The 19,964-nt window shown below is 51.0% G+C and overlaps 1 long non-coding RNA gene across 1 annotated transcript; it reads left to right on the forward strand.

Annotated features, from left to right (window-relative positions):
• Window positions 1–15,773: 15,773 nt before the first annotated feature.
• On the forward strand, window positions 15,774–17,714 carry LOC122368503. Its single transcript, XR_006254257.1, has 2 exons — window positions 15,774–15,960; window positions 17,056–17,714. It is a non-coding gene; the product is annotated as an uncharacterized LOC122368503 (long non-coding RNA).
• The last annotated feature ends 2,250 nt before the right edge of the window (window positions 17,715–19,964 follow it).

Consider the following 19,964-nt stretch of genomic DNA (forward strand, 5'->3'; position numbering starts at 1 on the left):
AATTTGGTCCATTTTCTGGCAGCTAAATGTCGGGCGTTTCCCGAAACACGCTCGACCTCGACCTGCCTGGAAGTTTGTCTGGCGTATAAGGTCGCTGTCTGAAAGTTGTCTGGCCACCTGGACTCTGGCTGGTGTATGTCTGGGCTCTGTCTAGCGTATGTCTGGCCGCTGTCTAGCGCCTGTCTGGCGCGGCGTCCCGTGTGGTCGCGTGCGCCCTCCGTCCCTGTGCCGCCACTGAGCCGGGGCTCTCGTGTCACCGCCGGGCCCGGGGCACCGCCCCCGGCCGCGGAACTATGAATCAATCAGCCGTCGGCAGTGTGTGGCGTTCACACGGGTACGGGCAGCGCTGACACCGCCTCCGATGGCTGGTGATCGGACAGCGATCGGTGGGGGGGGGGGGGGGGGGAAGTAGCGTCCAAACCAAGCTCAGACGATTGAGAATGAGTTGAAACTGCTCCGGCTTATAGTTGATGATGACGGTAGAAGAGCAGCGTTGGAAGAGCAGTGTAAATGAAATCTAGATGAAGCAGTTTATGGTGAGCAGTCGAGACAACGGTCAAATGTACCTACATACATCGGTCTGGTCAGCCTTTGGCAAACAAGATTCGCCGTGCAACAGGGCGCTCATTTTACGGCGTCTGATTGGGGCGAGTGTCGCAACAGAAATGCGTATCAATGCATGTCAATAAAGGTGGCCAAAAACGTGTCCGAGCACTGATTGACATCGGACAAAAACAGAGCGGTGCCGAGAGACGGCAGGGTTGCAAGGGGTGTTCTGCAATCGACAGCAGGGTTGAGCCATAGTAGTTGCGGGATATTGACTGCCACCTTCTTTGCCATAACACTCTTTGATTTTGCTATAAATAAACGTTCATTCAATATTCCTGTAAAAGAGCTTGATTAATTGATGGTAAAACGTTGCACATTATTGAGCTGAAGCTATATTAGTTTGTCGACTTCGGTGAAGACTCAAATGGTCATTGCTTTGCATAACAGCCGACATTTTTAGACCTTGGCCTGTCAATCGCTTACGACCCGGTGTTGTACTGTGAAAGTCCGTTATATGGTATCATAACGATGCACGTTGACGTTTCCTTTTAGCTCTGATGCAAATATAGTCCGTGCGTGCTATACCGTGGACGGAGCCGTGCTGCAGATAAATAATATAGGAGGTGAAAATTAGACCCATTTGCGTGCGTCTTTGTGCGCTTCATGGGAGCTTTATCATTCCAGAAATAGCGACCTCTCGCAATGCTGTCATCAAATAGCTTCATGTCTATAATTTAATATTGATCAGCTGCAATGTAATCATTATAAGCCGGCGCCAACGCGCGCATATGACATCTCGGACATACTCTTATACCGTATGCGTCTTAGAGCAGTATCCGCCTTTATTGGCGCCACTGCCTTCCCGTGTGATTAAGTGGGCGCCACACCTATCCAGAGTCCAGCTAACGTAATAGCATGCTGGCATAATGATTATGACATGGACCGGTGGCGGCCGCGTCGGCGATAATTGTATTGTCTGCTGGCGCCACGCGCCCGCGTGCTGTGCGTGGGAGGTGTGCTGGGACCCACAGTGGGTGTGCTCGTTAGTATGCGTTTTGACAGTCCCTCGTTTGTTCCTACCGATTATAGGTGGAGGGAGGTATTCACATTCTATGAAGGGATACACACAATCGATGAAGTGCTCGGGTGGTTGTCAATAAGCGATCTGGGTTTCCGTGCTCAGCAATCACGCGATAGCGATTGAAGTACTCCACTATACGTGCAGATTGCGTGCTACGTAGTCTTATGAGAGAGAAGCCAGCCTGACTTGCAGCTTTCAAGTGCTTCCGTTGAGCTGAGCATCAACTCAAGGAGTACTATCTGTGCTGGCATGCGGCGGCCAGTGCAATAACGTGACAATAACGTGTTACGTGACAACTCCGCACTTCCCACAACAGTTGTGTTGCAATCGCTGGAGAATCCATGGGGGTTATTTGGTAAAACGCTACTCGGCGTTTGGGTTTGTTTTAGTCTCTATGCGTACAGAGACTCGCTGACGACCTCACTGGGTCCATTATCTGACCGTGGTGTGACCTGGCCCCACGCCGAGAGGCTTCTCGCGCCCATCAACTGTCACGGTGACTTAGCAGTCCGCACTTCTGCCCGTCTGAATCACAGCTCCTCTTCCCGAGGCTTTCCTGGAGTCTGTCATTCAAGCCCTTCATGGCGCCCATACCGAGCATTCTCAACAGTCTTCCCCGAATTTTTCCAGTAGTTTGTCTTCCAAGCTGCAGTTCCGCTGAAGGTTTCAACACAGTTTTTCCATCTGTGTTAGCTTTTACTTCCCTAAGCATCTCCCGTAGTAGTAGTCCTTCGGGGCTATTCCCCCCCCCCCCCCCCAAAGCCTTCTATAGCGGGGCTACCTCCTTACGGCCTATTCCCGAGTCTTTCCAACGTCCTCCCCATCAATTGCCGTGTGTGTTTATTGAATCCTCCAAGGAACTAAGCATGTTTTGCTCCACAATTCACATCCTAGACTAACTCAGAAGCGAGACTCCTGCAAGAATTCCCGACTTCCTTCAGGGTGTTCCCCATCGGCCACATCACAATTTCACTTTGTTGACATTGCAGTATGCAAATGCCCTTCATTCAAACCAGCTGCAAATCTTACGCCACCCGATGAGGCGAGCTCGGAAATGTCTGATAATGTAGGCACAGCATCGTCACTCCTCATGGCACTTCGAAGCTGTCATCGATCCCGGTGACGATGATGGCCGGTAGCGACGTTGCAAACTTGCAACGTTGTTCCACACAGTCCGGAGGAGCCACCTGAAGCCCGAAACTGGCCCCATACCGGTTAGCGCTACCCCTGACGGCCCCACAGGCCAGGCCAACCCAGAGGTCTCCCTCAGCCAGCGTTGGCACCGCTGACATTTGGTGAGCCACGTGTGGGAGGATAGTGGGTCGATGAGCTTTGAAATAGCATCCGCGGCAGACGGCAACGATCGACGGAAACCGGGGCCATGTGAACGTGAAAGGAAATGCCGACGGACGTTTGAGTGTATAAACAGATCGTTGCAATCATTACATGTCATATTATACCAGATGACACATGCAATTAAAGCTCCAGCGGGTTAAATGACGTGTGCATAAATATGAATGAGTTCCGCGGCATAAACCCCGGTGGTGATCCAATCACCGCAATGGCAGCCATTCAAACTGAGCTGGCCGGCCGCGACTGGTCAGCAAGCCTCTCCAAGAACCGCCGCCGGCTCCGGTGGTGCTGGAAGCCCGTCTGGTAACCGGCGATGACGTCATGAGTGGCTCGTGCCCAGCGAGGCGAGGAGAGACGCCGGCCGGCGGCTGAGGTACGGCGGCCCGCGGGGCGGAGTACGGCGGTCGGGGCGTGCTCCGCGAACGGCAGCGGTGAAGGTGCCTCAGTCAGAAGGCCGAGTAACCGTCTCGGGGAGCGGGCAGACGCCACCGCGCCGCTGGAATTCATGTCCGCGGATTGTCCGCCGGCCGCTCTCGGCTCGTTTCGCAGAACGGGCGCCCGGGCGGAGGATGCAGATTATGCGCTTCGGGGGCGGTGACGGCGTGACGCAACGGCTGGCCTTGATTGAGGTGGACAGATGCTGAGGGATTCGTGGCGGTCAAAGGGTGTGGAGTCTAAGGTCATTGGTGACGTGGTGTAATTATAAGCAGCAGTGACTGACTGAGATCGCGTTGCTTCGCGATAGTGTTGTGCAGTTGCAGTTTTTGTGAAGGGTAATGTCCCCATGCATCGTCGCTTCTGCGTTCATAATTTTATGCTGGCCCTTGATTTGTTATTGTTATTGTTGATTGTTATTGTTAAAAGCACTTTTAACTGGCATATGTCACCAGCACTGTTTCTCACGCTGTTCGCCTCAGTCGAACATTGTTATTGTTGATTGTTATTGTTAAAAGCACTTTTAACTGGCATATGTCACCAGCACTGTTTCTCACGCTGTTCACCTCAGTCGAATGGCTCGCGCATTGATGCGTTTAAGGACCTTCAGGTCTGGCAGCGTCACCGTTATAAGCGCGTTTGGGTCTGTCTGGCGCAACCAACTAGCTATTGACATACACAGTGGTTGGCAGCTTTAGTCAAGCGTCTCCAGGGAGTTGTGATGTCATAGAACGGGATGGAACGTGCCCAATCATTCGGCCACGTATATCTTCCCTCACTAAATTATGCCGCTTGGCTAGAACGAATGCCGAGGTCAGGGCTCTCGTAACAAACACGACCACCAGCTGAATTCGATCTCATAAATTTACCCAATCAGGAACTCGGCCAATGGTGGAAAACAAGCAAAACTCATCCAGTTTTCTTGTTCTTCGGCCACAGAACATAACGTGTATCTCATGGAACAAGTAAGTTTCAGCCAAACCATGATTAATAGCAGCAGAGGTGCAATCACAGGCGATGGGTGTGTGAAACATCCTAGAGGCAGCCCGAAGCGATGTCCAGGCAGTGAAAACACCGCCCTCCAGCGACCGGGTCCTATGGAACGAACCGGTTAGCGATGCAAAACTGTTGACCCTTTGGCGGTAATGTTCACCAGCGGTGGCTGGTAATGACAGTAGTCGGCCAGCGGAAGAAGACGATCGTCTTGATAAATGATCTGCAGGCCACTTAGCGCGCCTGATCGCGGGTCGTACCTGACGCTCGCGACTCCCAGGTGGGTCCAGAGGTGAGCTGCTGTGAACGGACCTCCGCCGGCAGTTTGTGGTCGCTGTGTGTGTGTTCTGGCCAGACAGATGGCCGATGTCAGTGATGTAGCGTGGTTTTAGTGGCGATGTCGGGCCCGGCCGCCGCCAAATGGCTGATTTACTGTGATCGTGCACCTGAAATCGACCCTGCCAGTTCCCACATTTTGCGCTTTGTCATTGCATAGCCGCTTCTGATTGATGTGATATTTCGCGGATATGTGCTTATTGGAATGAAAGACATATGCTACGTATGCAAGTGAGTTAAAACATTTCTCATGAATTCTCAGAAAATATTATGCACTTAACTAAAACAAAAAATGCAATTTAGCTACTCAATTTAATGATTTAGTTATTAATCAAGCCGGCTAGAAATCACTGGCCAGCTCAACCATCAAATGAATTTTGGAGCAGTATGTCAATGCACATTGCAGTCTCACCTCTAACAACATGCATATTTAGTGTCAGGCGCTAGTATTCTTACCGTTCTTTGGATTTATTCATTTATTTATGCAGGGCTTTCACATCAACTCTTCATCGCTGATGAATATAAACTTTTCTGAGAAATTCTTCATATGTTGCGTTGGCGGTAGCGGCTGCGGGCTGCCGAGCCTCGGCCTGTTTACGGTTTGTCTCCTGCTGATTGAGTGCCCCACTGACGACAAACTCGCTCCCCGCGTGTGTGTTCGCGCACCGGCTAAGGAAAAACACAAACACGCACACACACACACACACCACACACGCTCACGCAACCATGCGCCCGCATACCTCACTACCGGCAACACGTTATCTCAGCCACCCACATTGGTGCCGTGTGGTGCGTTTTTACACTTCAAATCAACACCGGAGCCCTAAACACTGACTCACCGTGTTTGGTGTGGTTCTGTACACAGCTGAGTGACAGAGTCGCTGAGGGTCACGCATGATGTCACGCATGTTGTTCACGATGCGGTATCGCGCACCTTACTTCACACAGAGAACGTACATAAGACCTTATCGGAGCATTCGCAATAATGTGCCAATTGCGCGCTTCAGACCGTCGCGGTGGCTGTCCAAATCAGCACAGGCAGCTCAGGTATTCTCCCCTCGGCAATGTTCAGGGCAAACAGCGGCGCTCTTTCACTGCTGCGGCAACTTACTCAGTGCTGGTTACACGCGTGCTCTCCCTGCAGAATCGTCAGCTAACTCCCGTGTCAACACTGTGCACCTGCGCTGTACAGCGGCGCCGCGGTGACGGTGGCTGAAGCCGCGAGAAGCCCCCCTTGTCGGCAGGACGTTCGACGAATTCGAAGGGTCTTAGCTATAGTAAGGGGTGACAGAGAGCAGCTCGACCCGCAGCAAGGCCTTCCGTCCGTCCGCCTTCCTTCCGTTTGCGATATTTGATAAAACACCGCAGGTGACTGAGGATTGAATGAAGTACGACCCGCTATTCTTCGTTCCCAGAAGCTTGGAGACACCTTAGCTGCGTGTTGGTATAGGAGCTACGTATTTTCTTCCTGTGATTTATTCCCGAAATTCCCAATATTTTCCCTTTTTGCCAGCCATCGTTGCCTATGATCTGACCTCAACCGCCATGACATGGTAGCGTATACTTTCTACCGACCCTTGCCTGCCCGATCATTTTGTATAAGCCTTCTCCGCCCCTCCCCATAGGAAATATTCAGCTCAATACCCCTTCCCCACCCTGGGAACGATCGGGCGGAACCCGCTCAGAGGGCGGAGACGATATCGACTATCTCACCCACTGTCCGACGCTCATACGGGTGGATATTAATGCAGGCTACCGTGGCCCTCCTCCGGCCAGATGAAGGGTTCCGAGGGGGCGTACAATATGCGGCGCTCCCCCGCGGCGGGCGTGCTGCAGACTCTCCACCGCCGGCGGCCGCGTATCGCGCCCTCCGCCCGGCCGGCTCATTCAGCAGGCCATTCATTGGGCGACCATTCATTGCGGTGCTCGCCAGCAGCAGCATTTGAATATCGTCCGCAGGAGCAGACGAGCGCGCACGCCGGAAGCCGATAACAACACCGGTCTCCGCCGGAGACGGAGACTCGCCGGTTCCGGTCGGCGGGTCGGTCGGTCTCCTGACACTGACCTTGCTCGTATCCGTGTTGGTCACGAGGCAGGAGCAAAGGTCACATCTTCGTCCCTCCCCGTTCCGTCGCGTACAGTGACCCGGATTGTAACTCGGGTGGTCGTATGACGGCTGACCGTGAGATGTTGGTGCAAGGTAGCAGTCAGCGCTGTTGTGGCTGCTGTGTTTGGTCTGAGTTACGTGAGGTCGGAGCGATGTCTGCAGCAGACCGATCGGCATTTCCTGCCTCCGGGTGCTCTGGTGGCAGGATTCTGCTCTGCTATGCACGGCACGCTCGTCTGAAAGCTGTCATCGACACAACTCCAGAGATGAATCACGGGCGCCGGTCGTGAGTTGGCCTCGTGACTCACGGCTCGATCTGATGATCGATTGCCTTCTGATGGTGATTGCGTTCGATGAATGGGGGTGCAATGAGCAAAACAATGACGTTGGCAGGAATGTCCGTCGTTGTGAAATGTGACGCGGTGTTGAACTCAAAATAAGTAAGCGGGTGGACATTGACAATGTCACATCATCCTCTAAAACTTCAGCGGCTAGCCCATCTCTCTCATCTGACTTTTTACTTTTTCATTTTCATTCATAATTAATAGATAAAAAAGCATTGCATGCTTAAAGGGACTATCCCACCTTCTAAAATGTTGTTAAAACCAGTTAAATTGTGCCCGAGTTTATAGATTGGATGACCAGGAACACGGTTATGGCATTTATTTTTCATTAAACATCTTAGGCTTCCCATATTCCAAACACAAACTTTCAAATATGTGACGTCACAGTCCAAAATTACCTCCTTCCCCAGACCACATTACTGTCATAAAGCTGATTCTTTTTACTCTGTAGGCACCACAACAAAGTTCAGACCAAGTTTTAAGCGATTTTTCAACGAACAAACCCATTTAAATCAGAATGACTAAACGAGGTGACGTCACACTAACGGTCGCTCCATGTTGAAGATAGGGCCTTGTACAAGGCCCATTTTCAAATGAAGGGAACGAATTTCTTCAACACCAAGAGGCCGCGGGGGTTGCAACCTAAATAGATAGTGGTTTCTGAACCTCGCCGCAAACTTGGCTATCTCAACTCAAACCCCATGTTAAAGGTGGGATAGTCCCTTTAAAGGAAGACTGCCACCTTCAAAAAGTTTTCTCAGATCGGTCTATGATTTATTCCCTGGACAAAACAAAATTTTAGAATTCACCTGACAAAGTATCATCACGTGAATCGCGAAAAAATTGTCGATTATTATACAATTATCAATCGGTTAATGTCTAGCGACAATGTTTACACATCACTAGACTTCAAGGTCATAAGATTATTACATTTTATTTGAAAAAGTAAGGTATTTTATGATTTACTAATATATGATTTCATAAGAAATTGGCCATGTTTAATTTATTTTGCATTTAACTTCGTAAAACATTTAAAAATCATGGCTTTATTTGGAATGGGTCTGGCCCATGTTAAACCCCATTTCCCACACTTTTTTGAAAAAATGAACTACTGAATATATAAGTTTAACTTTTATTTTGACACTCCAAAATTCTTCTCTGATCTCGAAACAATCAAAGTTTTGACATATATTTGCCAAAAGATAAGAAAATTCATGTTTCAAAGTTATCGATAAACAGTAGAGATGTCGGTTTTCTTGGACTAAAAAAATGGCATCAAACTGAACTTTGGTCTTCGATTTCTCGCAAACGGGTTCGAATTTCGGAAAACCGACTTCAGTCTGGGACATAGGTGGCTCAGCTCTAGTGAAAACCGTTTTGTGAAAAAAAGGTGGCAGTCTACCTTTAAGCGAGATGTTTGCAAATTTTGTTGCATTTGAAAATCTTTGTTACTTCAAGCTTGTCAGTGTGTTTGACCGATCCAAAAAGGCGGTTGTGCGCCTATACAGCACCAGAAGACTGTTGATATCCCACTCAAGGTCCTTGAGACAAATCCCAGTCAGACGCATACGTTACAATAAGAAACACGACACTTGACAAACAGAATGAGTCTGCAACCATCATATTATGCATGATAACATCTTGGGTGTTCTCATTCGTAAGAAGTCTTGCAGAGTTTCTTGGAACGTCTGCACCAATCAGTTCTTCTCCTTACTATGGCGTCATCGATGACCGATGATATCATCTCGGCCGGTGAAAGCTGCCCGTGCCGCCACTCACCGTTGGTCATCGCCGAGCGGGCGGCAGCGGCGGCGGCGGCGGCGCGGGAGCGAGCCTGGGTGGGCGAGCAAACAACTCCCGGGACGATGCATCACGGTCCCTTCCAGCGGTGGACCGCGGCCAGTCGGACGACAGAGCACCTCTCTTGAGGTCCGTCGGGGAGATCTGTAGATGTAGGTGCGTTTGCTTCACCCCGCTTGCGAGTTGCGGTATAATTTTAGGACTTCCGCAGGTTTGGGAAGAGGTGGGTGTCGGTTATAGTCTCTGAACTGCACCGGTCGCGATGCAGCATCTAAAAAGGAAGGAGTTGGCCGTTGGTGTCTATTGGCAGTGGCACGTCCGGTTCTGAACAGCGGAAATCAAACGCCTGCAACATGCCTCAAGTGAAATTAAATCAGCGATAACTGCATTGTCCTCCTCCTTCAACAACCGACTGCAGAAACATCTGCACTGCACTGAAGCGAGGCGTTGCCGCAACATTTCTCATTTGGTCACAATCTATTATTACCTCGCTATTCTCGTCTAGAAGCGTTGACAGGCTTGTCGGGCGAATGAGTGCCGACTGGTTTCTGAGAAACGCTGCCGACGCGGCGCGTCGTCGAGCCGGCAGTGGCCGAGTGGACCGACAGCATTCCGGCGCCGTGGAATGAAGCCAGTTGGGTGACCGGTGGTAGGTATGTGTGTGCCGGTTCTTACTTCCCGCCGACGCCGGGCTGAGGGTGGCCGGGCAAGGTCGGCCGCGCGCAGGGCCGGTGTGGATGGAAGGGAGGGACTGGTTCTTTGGAGGAAATGAACCAAGACGCGCGTATAGAAGACAGGTGATCATGAATCGTTTTGTCATTGTGAATTTGCAGTTCGCTAGGGATATGTGTAAAAAATTTATTAATGATCTTTAAATGAATTTATGTTGAACAGCATTTTGCTTCTATCACTAGAGTATTTTCGTTTTGCGTATAGTTATCGCCTTTAAAAATAATCGTCTCGTGCAATCCCTATTGCGCACCAGCCTAAACCAATGCACTGCTTCTGGAGTTGAAAAATGAATAATGTTAGCAGCCTAAAATGTTCACGACCGTGTCATTCTTCAGCTGTCATAACATTGCTTTATGTGCAGCGTTTGTTGCAACATGTTCCGTTATTTCTGACCAAAATAGCTCGAGCTGAGCATATGAGATTGCAAGCCACTGCACCATTAACGTTTCAATGAATTTCATGCATGCTTGATCATCAACAGATTCTGGAAACATTGACATTCACTTTACCAGAGGGCCCACCAAGTATTAAGACGAAAACAGAATTTGTTGCTCAAATCTCAGTCGCACTACGTCCATTCGCTCGTCGATCCTCAGCGGGGTTGCGTTTGGTTGCGGCCAGTTGGGCCCCGACCCAAATTTCGTCGCGCTGAGCCGGATGCACCGATGACAGAGGGCCCGGGTGGGATGTGCACGTACGCTCGGCCATTGAGGGGAGGGGCTCGTGCGCTGTGTCACGCTGACTTTCCGACAGCAGGGAGGGGAGGGAGGTGCGGAAAACACAAACAGGTCCGAGCGCCGTCCGTCCGGCCCCAATTAGAGCTCTGGTGTCGGCGTGTCGGTGTGTCCAGGCCCGCTCAGTGACCTGGAGGGTGGGTTGGCTGGCCAGTCCAGGCCCGCTCAGTGACCTGGAGGGTGGGTTGGTCGCTGGCTGGCGGCTGGCTGACCGGGTCGCTGGCTGGGCCACTAGACTGGTCACCACACTGGCTTGAAGCCTTGAGCCGCATGGCTGAGGAAGCTGGCTGCCAGGGTGACTGCACCACACTGACTGGTGATTCGGGCAAATGATTCGTCGGTTGGCTGAGATCTGAGTTGGGGACTGATATGGCTGGAGCTGACATGGGTGGAGCCGACATGACTGGACTGAATGGCAAGCAAGGATGCGTGCTGCCATTGGAGTTGGACTTCGACTCAGCGATGGAGACGATGGGGGTTGTGCTTTTGGTCACACCGAATCGGTGAAAGTTTGTTTGACAGTCGCTATTTGTGGAGGGTACGCCAGGCATCCTGGTCAGGGATAGAATGGGGAGTGATATGTTTCTGGAAGGAGGGGAGGAGTGGGAGTCGGGAGAATATGCGATATGTCAGACTTGGCAGATTGAATGGCGCGAGAGGAAGTTGGTAGCCATGAGGGCCTCCGGTCCGGGCGCTAGAGAAATGTGACACTGTTATCGGCGCTTTTCCGGGAAACTTGGTCAGCAGCCGGCGCCGGAACCTGTCCAAGAGTCTACTGTTCAGAATCCAGTTCCAGCTGCCTGCGGCCTTCTAAACATTCCTGTCTCCGACCCGAGCCGTTACCAGGCGCCCGGTAACCTGTTACCAAGCGCCGGCCACGCCAGGAGCATGGAAACTACGGAGCTGTCCTCACTCGTCAGCGAGACGAAAACGCCAGCTGCGGCGAGGTACATCGCCCTCTCCATAGCGCGGTAGAAGAGGTGACATGGGGGCCCGCCGGTCCCACCCTCAGGCCAACGACTGGGAGCAGCCGCCTGACAAAAACTGACCAGCGACATGACGCGACAAACCGCGACGAAACCGAGCAGACATTCGAAAACACCACATACAGGCGTCAGCAGCTGAAACTGTACCGGTTCAGCGGTCAGATTTCAGTCGGGAACGCCCGGCCAGTTGGAGGCACAATCAGTCCGCCAGCCGCCGTACTTCGGTTCCGGATCTGTGGTAGGCTCTTGCATTGCTCTGGATCCGGCCTGCACATCATCCGGGGTTAGCCGGAAAGTCCTGACCCCTCCCCAGTCCCCCGGAGCGAGTCCTAGTGGTCTCGGCTGGACGACATCTGGAAACGCTCTGCTCAGGGTCACGCTGGCGCGAGGTGTCATCGCCGGCGGAAGCACCTCGTTCGCCGAGATCAAGGGACGGCCCTGTTCCATTCCTCACCGCCCTCCCCACCCCGGACGACGCTCGTCGCCTGGCGTCCGTCCCGTCTCGCCGTCTCGTTTCGTGGGTCACGACTCACGAGTACCGTCACGGACCGGGAACGTGAGGGAAGTTTGGGGAAGAAGGGTGGAAATGGAAGGACTTGGACTGAGACGAAGCATGAAGGTCACAGTGAAGCGTAATCGTCTTCAAAATTTGGAATTGCAAAAGAACATCAGAGTTTGAACTTCATGAAGATGATAGAATGTGCAGGAATGTTGCATTGTTGATTCATCATTGAGTTTATAGCAGATACAACATGTATGGCAAACAGTAAAAACCAGGCGCAAGAAAACAATGGGATCTGAGCCGGAGCGTCTGACCAGCTACCACCAGAGCACGAGCCCGAAAGGCGTTCACCTCCTGCAGGCCGCGATCTGACGTCATGCCGGGCCTCTGGTGATCTGCACTCTGCACGGCCTGGAGATCCCGGCCGATGGGCGGCTGGCGATCCGCCCGTGCTCCGTGACGCCCGCTCTCATTACGGACACGGGCAGAGCACCGGTTGGCGTCACGACCTCGACGCCGAGCGCCGGCTACACTGACCGGTCAGCGGGCCGGCCCCATCCGCGTTCCATGGCCGAAATGTGCCGGCTGCAGGCCACAGGGCCCACCGGTGACCCACTGCGCTACTCGGCCAGCTAGGCCTTCATCACCGCCATCATCTGGTCTCTGGAATGGCGAGCAGCGCCCGCTCACCGTGACCATCGCTGCGGCGCGGTGTTTAATTGCGGCGTGATGCAGCCGTTTGCGGAGTCGAGATGACTGGCGGCCGCTGCAGAGGCGCGCGCTCTTGGCTGCTGTGGAATGTCTCAGAGAGCCCTTCAGGTCTGTTCACAGAGCTGTCGCCGCCGGCTGGACATTAATTACGCCACGGTGACACTCTGATTACAGTCTCTGCAGTCTAGTTGCACCTGGATGACGGGCCGCGACGGAGGAAGTTTTCCTTCGCATGGTGTATGCTTTAGTTACTAGCGGAAGTAGGAAGTGCTGTAAAACTCAATCTCAGCTGCAAAAACGCGGTAAAGTTTAGATAAAGTTAACATCAAGATCACTTCCGCATGAAGCGGCTTGGTGTTCTGTTCACGCCAAATTACTTGCACTCAAGTTGGGAGCAAGTTTCGTTCGTGTTTCGTCGGCCGAACGCAGCGTTGGCGATCCGCAGCTCCGCTCGTTTTGTCCTCTCTCCAGCATTCCTTCAGCTCCAAAGTCCAGATGGCTGATCTCACCGCGCCGTCGCAGCCTCCTGCTGACGCGGCACTATCGCGCGGCAGCACCAGCGGCGGGTCAAGTGGTTTCACCACTGTTGTGGCGGCGAAACCAGCCGCCGGCACACACGAATAGCCGCCGCCGCCGCCGCCACCACCACCGCCGTCGTCACCGCAAACGCCCCAGGCGCGGGAGCCTGGGGTCGGAGAAAATCTACAGAGCTGCTTTGTTTCGGTCATAGGCACTTGTTTTCAATGTCCAACCATGAATTATTCCTTGATAAAGCTGCTAGCAGCTTGTATAAAATATACGTAGATTGTTTTTATTCAGCAATATGAAAAGCTCAACGTTTTCATCATTTATCGGGCATTAATTGATCAGAAAACGTTGCACTAAACGACCGGCCTAATTACGAGACTTTACAACCATATGAAGATGAATGAGCCATTCATTTCTCTTCAAGATCAAAGCAGTCCTGTTCAGAACTTACGATTCCCTGTTCTCCACGTTAAGCTAGCTATGTAGGTGCTTTTCTCGATTTCAATCTCCTGAGACCTGAAGAACCAGCCTCTGCTTAAAAGTTTGTTTGAACTCACGAGGCTGTCCTTCATTAATCTTCCGATGAAGAAACCTGCACACACCAATGTGAGTTTAGTAAAACGGATCTCACAGAAATATGCCGCGCAAAACCATCAAGGTCGGAGACAAGTGTGCCGCAGACAGACACGTGAGACAGACATTGCGCGCAGAAGACACTTCTGTACAGCGTGCGGACAAGTGCGCCTTTCCTGCTGACATGCCCTTCATAGTAGAGCTGTGTGACTAGACTGACGAAAAACCAGGTCACCTGTTGTGAAGCTCTCCTACGCAAAATGGTCTGTAAAGTTGGCACACTTGCGCTAAACGGGAGGGCATAGCACTCCACCACACCTGACAATGTGCGTTTTCAGGAGATGTGGTAAGCTTCATGTGGTCGTTGTGGGAGTGGGTAGGTTCTGCTGAAGTTAAAAGAACAGACCACCCGTCGCCTTTGTCATTCTCGACAGGAGTTTATACAGGGCAGCTGGCGGTCCAACCTTACAGCTTCCTCACAATATCCTCACAGTCCTCACTGACCGAGATGCAGTCCCAGGTGCAGTTGCAGATCACTCTGTGCACTGCTTCTGACTGCAGAGACACAGTGATACATGGGCCTCGTCCAGGAGTGACCCGCGCTCCGGAACATGCCAAACAATGGGCGCCACCCACGCCAAACGGTACTAACATTCTGTCGAGGGTTGTAAACGCGTGACCATTGGTGTGCAAAAAATAGACCGCCACCTAATTGCAACATGAATCACTCGAGTCGGCGAGCGGTTGCCGGTTATGCTCGGTATACGCTGAAATTGGGGCGACAGCGAGTCAGCGTGGGTCGGCCCGGTCAGTGACATTTCGACCACTCGTTGACGGCGGCCCATGTCCGCTACGTGTATAGTTTTACGCAGGGAATAATCAATGGATGTGCTGTATGGAAGCTCAACGTGTGCTCGCAATACATAAAAGAGGCAGGCAGTGGGCTTTTAGTTCAACAATGGACGCACTGGCCCGGCTATTGAAATGGAAAGATGCGTTGAACCTTCAAAAGTACAGAGTACATATAAGCAGTGGATGAAAATGTTACGTGAAACTTGAAAGCTTTGCTAGACTTTTCGAGTTAATGCACCGAGTTGGGAACGCCAAGGTAATGAAGTATGCTCTTAAATCCTGCATAAAGTACCGTTGAATTCAAGAATAATGTATGACATTTAGAGCACAATACTTCTCTCTTGATTTTCAAGATGGATGTGTTCCTTGAATTAGAACAATGAGACGAAAACATTCTTCGTGAGGCTGAAACTGTCTGTGAACAATTCAGTGTCTTGATCTCGGCCCGAGTATTCTGCATAGAACAATCTTTTGTCGGTGCGCCGAAAACTCAGTCACCGGCGGCACAAAGCCCTCAGAGCTCAGACTGACAGCCTCCCGGCACTTAGTTAATGGGCCGAGACTGAACCAGCCAAATGCAACGCCAACTCGCTCCTCTGCATCTCTGGAAATTAACAATATTGGATATGACTGTCTCGCGGCTACGGAAAGACTGCAGCATGCAAGTTTTAATTTTGTGGAGTGCATGCAAGGTAGGTATTTTGCAGTTAATGAACTATTTACTAATTGCAGCTGGAGATCTGGGATAATTGGACGCGTTCTCAACAACAGACGACATTCTTGCTCCCAGGGCTTACCGCACGTCTTTCTATTATTGCTCCTGCAGGCTATTCATTCTCAGCTCTATACACTCACTTCGCTGCACAAACGCAGAAGACTCTAGTTTTAGCTTCTTGCACAAGCAATATAAATTAAATTCCTGTTCTGCCATCTGGGAGCTATAAATCTCCGCCTGGGGCGGGTGTATAACCTGTACATTCTCGCATGACCGGCGCCGCGGCCGTCTGGCTCGATCGGACAAATAGACCACCTGCGATCAGCGGCAGCGCTGAGATCAATGGACTCCGATGAGAGGGGCGGAGAGACCATTAGTCACCTGCGGCGCTCACCGTCTCTCACTACACTCTCACACCATGGATGAAGTAGATACTGGATCGGCAACTCCTCGATGTTTGCGACCACCGCTAGGTGGCAGTGGTGTCGAGCGCTAAGGACGCGGGGGAGCGGGTGCTATTCAAAACAATGGTCGGCGTCGCGTCGTAGGGTCGTATGCCTTGTTTTTTGAAAAGTTAAGCCCCTTTGGAGCAGATTGGAAGGTTTCAGAAGATGCAGGAAGATGGCAAGGTAAGATTGGTAAGGTTTTCTTATGGTTGGAAGGTCTGAGTGGCCTAAGATATTACTGTAAAGAGGGGCTGTTGACGATACTGGCGCACATTGCTTCTCGCCGTATGTCGTCAAAAATCATATAATTTGGGCCGTAATTGGTTAATCACTTATTTATATGTTCAATTTTATGTTCTTTATATGTTTGTTATATGTTTGACACATCATATCTCAAGCTTATACATGCCGCTGATGATATAGCCATGGTTTTGTTTCTGACACAATTTCGGTCTTGGTAGCGCATGATAGGTGGTGGATGATGCATTGTTAGTTGTGAATTGAAGTTTTTGATAAGTTTTTAGTTTGGCAAAATCAGTTAGTGTACCTATAAATTGGTCCACTGCTCACTGCTCAGAACCTACTCACTGCTCACCCATATCAGTTTCCCACGTATTTCTCTGAACGGCTGACTAGAGTGCAACACACTTCAGGACTCAGGAGCATGACTGGCATCATGTCATTTCAGCTAATTTTTATAACCTGCTTGCCATTTGCCAATGCCCTGATTTCAAAAGTAGAGTTGAATGATATTGGATCAAAAAACACATTTAAATAAATCATGTTCTCAGCCTGAAAAACTGAACCATTTGACAGTAAAAAGAAAGCCTAACGGCAGCCAGTGTCAACCACAAAAGAGTGCCGACCCTGGTCCCTGACATCAGCTTCCTTCTTTTCTCAAAAGTCGAAAGGTCCAGAGTTGTACGAAGAAGTTTGTGAGCTTCCCTCCATTGAATGATATATAACAATCACTTTTTTAGAACGAGTGCTAGACAAACTGTGTATATATCAGATAGATTTAAGTAAGATCAAAGTCATTTTAAACTATGTAAGCCTAGCAGATGAGGTGTTAAGCTTTTGGGTACTTTTGTTAGGTAGTATCCTGTCAAGGTATTATTATTATTATTTTTTTTTTTGCTCAACATCATCGCAATGTAAAATACTTTTTTTGTGATGTTGTGGCCTAGGGGGAAACAGTTTGCCATGGAATGCCCTCACTCTCCATTTCATTATGGTATGCTCAGGTATCTAATTTCCCTCTCTCTATCTTTGTTTCAGATCAAAGAGATGGGTTCAGTTTTCACCGTGTGCTGACTTGAATTGGCATCCTGTGATTTGTGATGTGAATTATGATGCACGCACTCGCAGGTGCACGCCCGCTGCGGACACGTGTGACGTGACGGCAGCAGGCGGACGGGGTGTGAACTGTGAACTGGCTCGACCGAAAATTGTTTAAGTTATCACAGCGTGTGTAACTGACTAACATACCTATGGGCATACCCATTGAGCGGATAATGCGTTCGTGTGCATTATCGTGTTTGCATTTATTCCTGATATACTCTAGTGGGAGATGTGAATTGGAAACCAACTTGGTGCTACGACACCGTTTAGTAGGCATGTGGCACGTCGTTTCTCGAAGACTTCCTATCAGTCTATGTATTGTAAACATTGTGTGTCATCTTTCACCTTAGTTGTCATTTGAACCTGTGTTAAATTCTGAACCTCAGACCGGAACAGACTAGGAAATCGCACGCGAAATTCATCAATTGCAATAGCATCAATCACACGCAAGTAGGTGCGTGCTATGGATGCGAGTGCGACCGGGGTTTATTTGAATAGGCTCTCGGTCTCGCACATGATTTCTGACTGCGGAAAGAGTCGGTTTCAGCCTGTACTCAGTAGGCAATTCGCTCATGCGACGGCAAATATAAGTTCAATACGGAAACAGTTTTTTAACGAAACGGCGTATGGTACCTAAGCTTATAATCCTGGAATGCTTCTTGAAAGAAATTTTAAATGATGCAGATGTTCGTTAATCGATATGACAGCATTTGTCTTGATCTTTATAAGTCAGTCAAAATGGCTGTAGTAATGATTCGGATGTTTCACGGCGAACGGCACATTCCCTGTGCCGACGACTGAGTCCGAATGCTTAAGATGATCAGCAAGAGGGCAACCCGAGTGATAGACAAAGTCGTTTGATCGAAGGTATTTGCAGGCAGAAGGCGCCTGGCCTGGCCATGAGAGCTAACAATACGACGTGCTGAGGTAAAATCAGCCAGTCGCGCTCAGCAAACGACCCATGCACACTATTCTTTCCAAAACGATAGAGAGTCTATGAAACCGCCCTGTACCACTCTTTCGGGACCCGACACTGTTGGCCGATGCCCAACTTAGCCGCGGCTGGTTAAGGCCATGTAACTTGCCGGTCATTTTCGGACTTTGCTGGTATCGGCCGCTGCCTGACTGGGCGGCGGCGGCGGGCTGTCCTTAGCAGGGATCAGTTTGCTCGATAGGTGGCAGCACTTTCGGGCGGTCGCGCAGTACAATGGGAATTCCGCGGAGTTGCCGATCCAGGTAGTAGGTAATCCATGCTCACACACAGACGGGTTGCCGCCGCCCGACTGAACCCGCTAATCGGGCGGCGATCATCGTAAGGTGTTATATACTCCCACTTTTTAATTTTGAGTTGTTCTAAATCTATCTTATTCATCCGTGTTTGGTTACTGTGTCATTTAAATTATAATAATATAGCTTATAATGCACTTTCGCTGTTCTACTCTTAATTGCTTATGTTAGTGTTTGTTTTTGAACAGTTAACCCATTAACGCTTTTCTTGCATAGCTGGACTCTTGCTCTCTCCATCCATTCCCTCCCTCCTTTCTCCTCTCTGCACCCCTCCCACCCCCGCCATTCTTCACTGCGTTTGTCTAACTCGCTACACATTGTGACGCACCGTCGAGACCATAGTTTAGCGTCAGTCGACTCGCACTGACAACTGCTAGACCAGTCGGGCGACGAGGGTGGCGCACTGGGGACAAACGCGCCGCCGCGCCAGCTGTGTCGACGTCGAGCCGTTAACGTGACACTTGTGCGGGAGCGGCTGCGAGGTGTGTGCCGCCCCCGCCGTCCCGTCGCCGTCCCGTCGCCGTCGATGGCCTGGTAACGACGCCGGGACCACCTGTGAAAATAGCGGGTCCCGGCACCGCCGCCGACGCCGACGCGCAGCGGCACACCCACTCCCCTGGCCCTATTTGGCTCGTTAGCACCCTGCGACGTTTTTTTTCGACTGGCGCCGCGTCGATTCGAATTCTGGGAGGTCGGGCTCGGGGGATTAGAGGGTGAGCGGCTCAATTCCGACACTTGGTCCCATGGATTGCCGCGACCATGGGGTCGGTACGGTATACAGAAACGAAGGAAGCTGAGAGCTAAGACTAAAGATGACCGGAATTGGTAGGAAGTGGATAGATCTGAAAATAGGCGCATATTCATAGCCGCTGTGTGAAGGGCGAGCACCAAAACTGATTACAACGCGATGCAGCTCAGTCAGGCCAGAAATGTTATTGTAGTGGGTATACGAAAAACGGTGGAAGATGCGAGCTAGTGACCGGTAACTGGAGGTAATCGGACGATAGTAAACGGAACAGTCAAGAATGTCTTACGACTACCAAGGACGACTCTCTATCCATTATCCAGCAAACACTGCGGCGGTTCTACTGAATCTGATCGCTACGTCTTCTCTGGGATGTTGAAAGAGCCACACATGCACCGGACGTAAATTTTATAGTCACGACAGACTACAAAACACAATTCGTTTGCCACGATATCGATAAAACTGCAGGCAACCACCGTCAGTCACGCTGCAGACGAGAATCTGTGAGCTCCAAGAAAACTTCACTCGCTTCTGGGTGCACGTCGCATCGTCGCACTGCCGACTCCTTACGGTCCTACACGCATCCTTACCATCCCACCGAACGTAGCTTCCTCGGCAGTGTTGTTGCCAATCTGTGGCGTCTGGCGGGCGGGCTGCGGGCGGCGCACGGCAACTGACCAGAGCTTACACACACCAGAATCAGTGCATCCTACGCAAACGCACGACCAGTTGCGTAACCTTGCACTGCGCCCGGTCGCCTGCGCGCCGCTCCCCCTTCCCCATTGACGCTGCGAGGGCTGTGTGAGCTTGCGGA

The sequence above is a fragment of the Amphibalanus amphitrite genome, unplaced genomic scaffold (assembly GCF_019059575.1).
Source record: "Amphibalanus amphitrite isolate SeventyFive unplaced genomic scaffold, NRLGWU_Aamphi_draft 000953F_arrow, whole genome shotgun sequence".
Classification (NCBI taxonomy): Eukaryota; Metazoa; Arthropoda; class Thecostraca; order Balanomorpha; family Balanidae; genus Amphibalanus; species Amphibalanus amphitrite.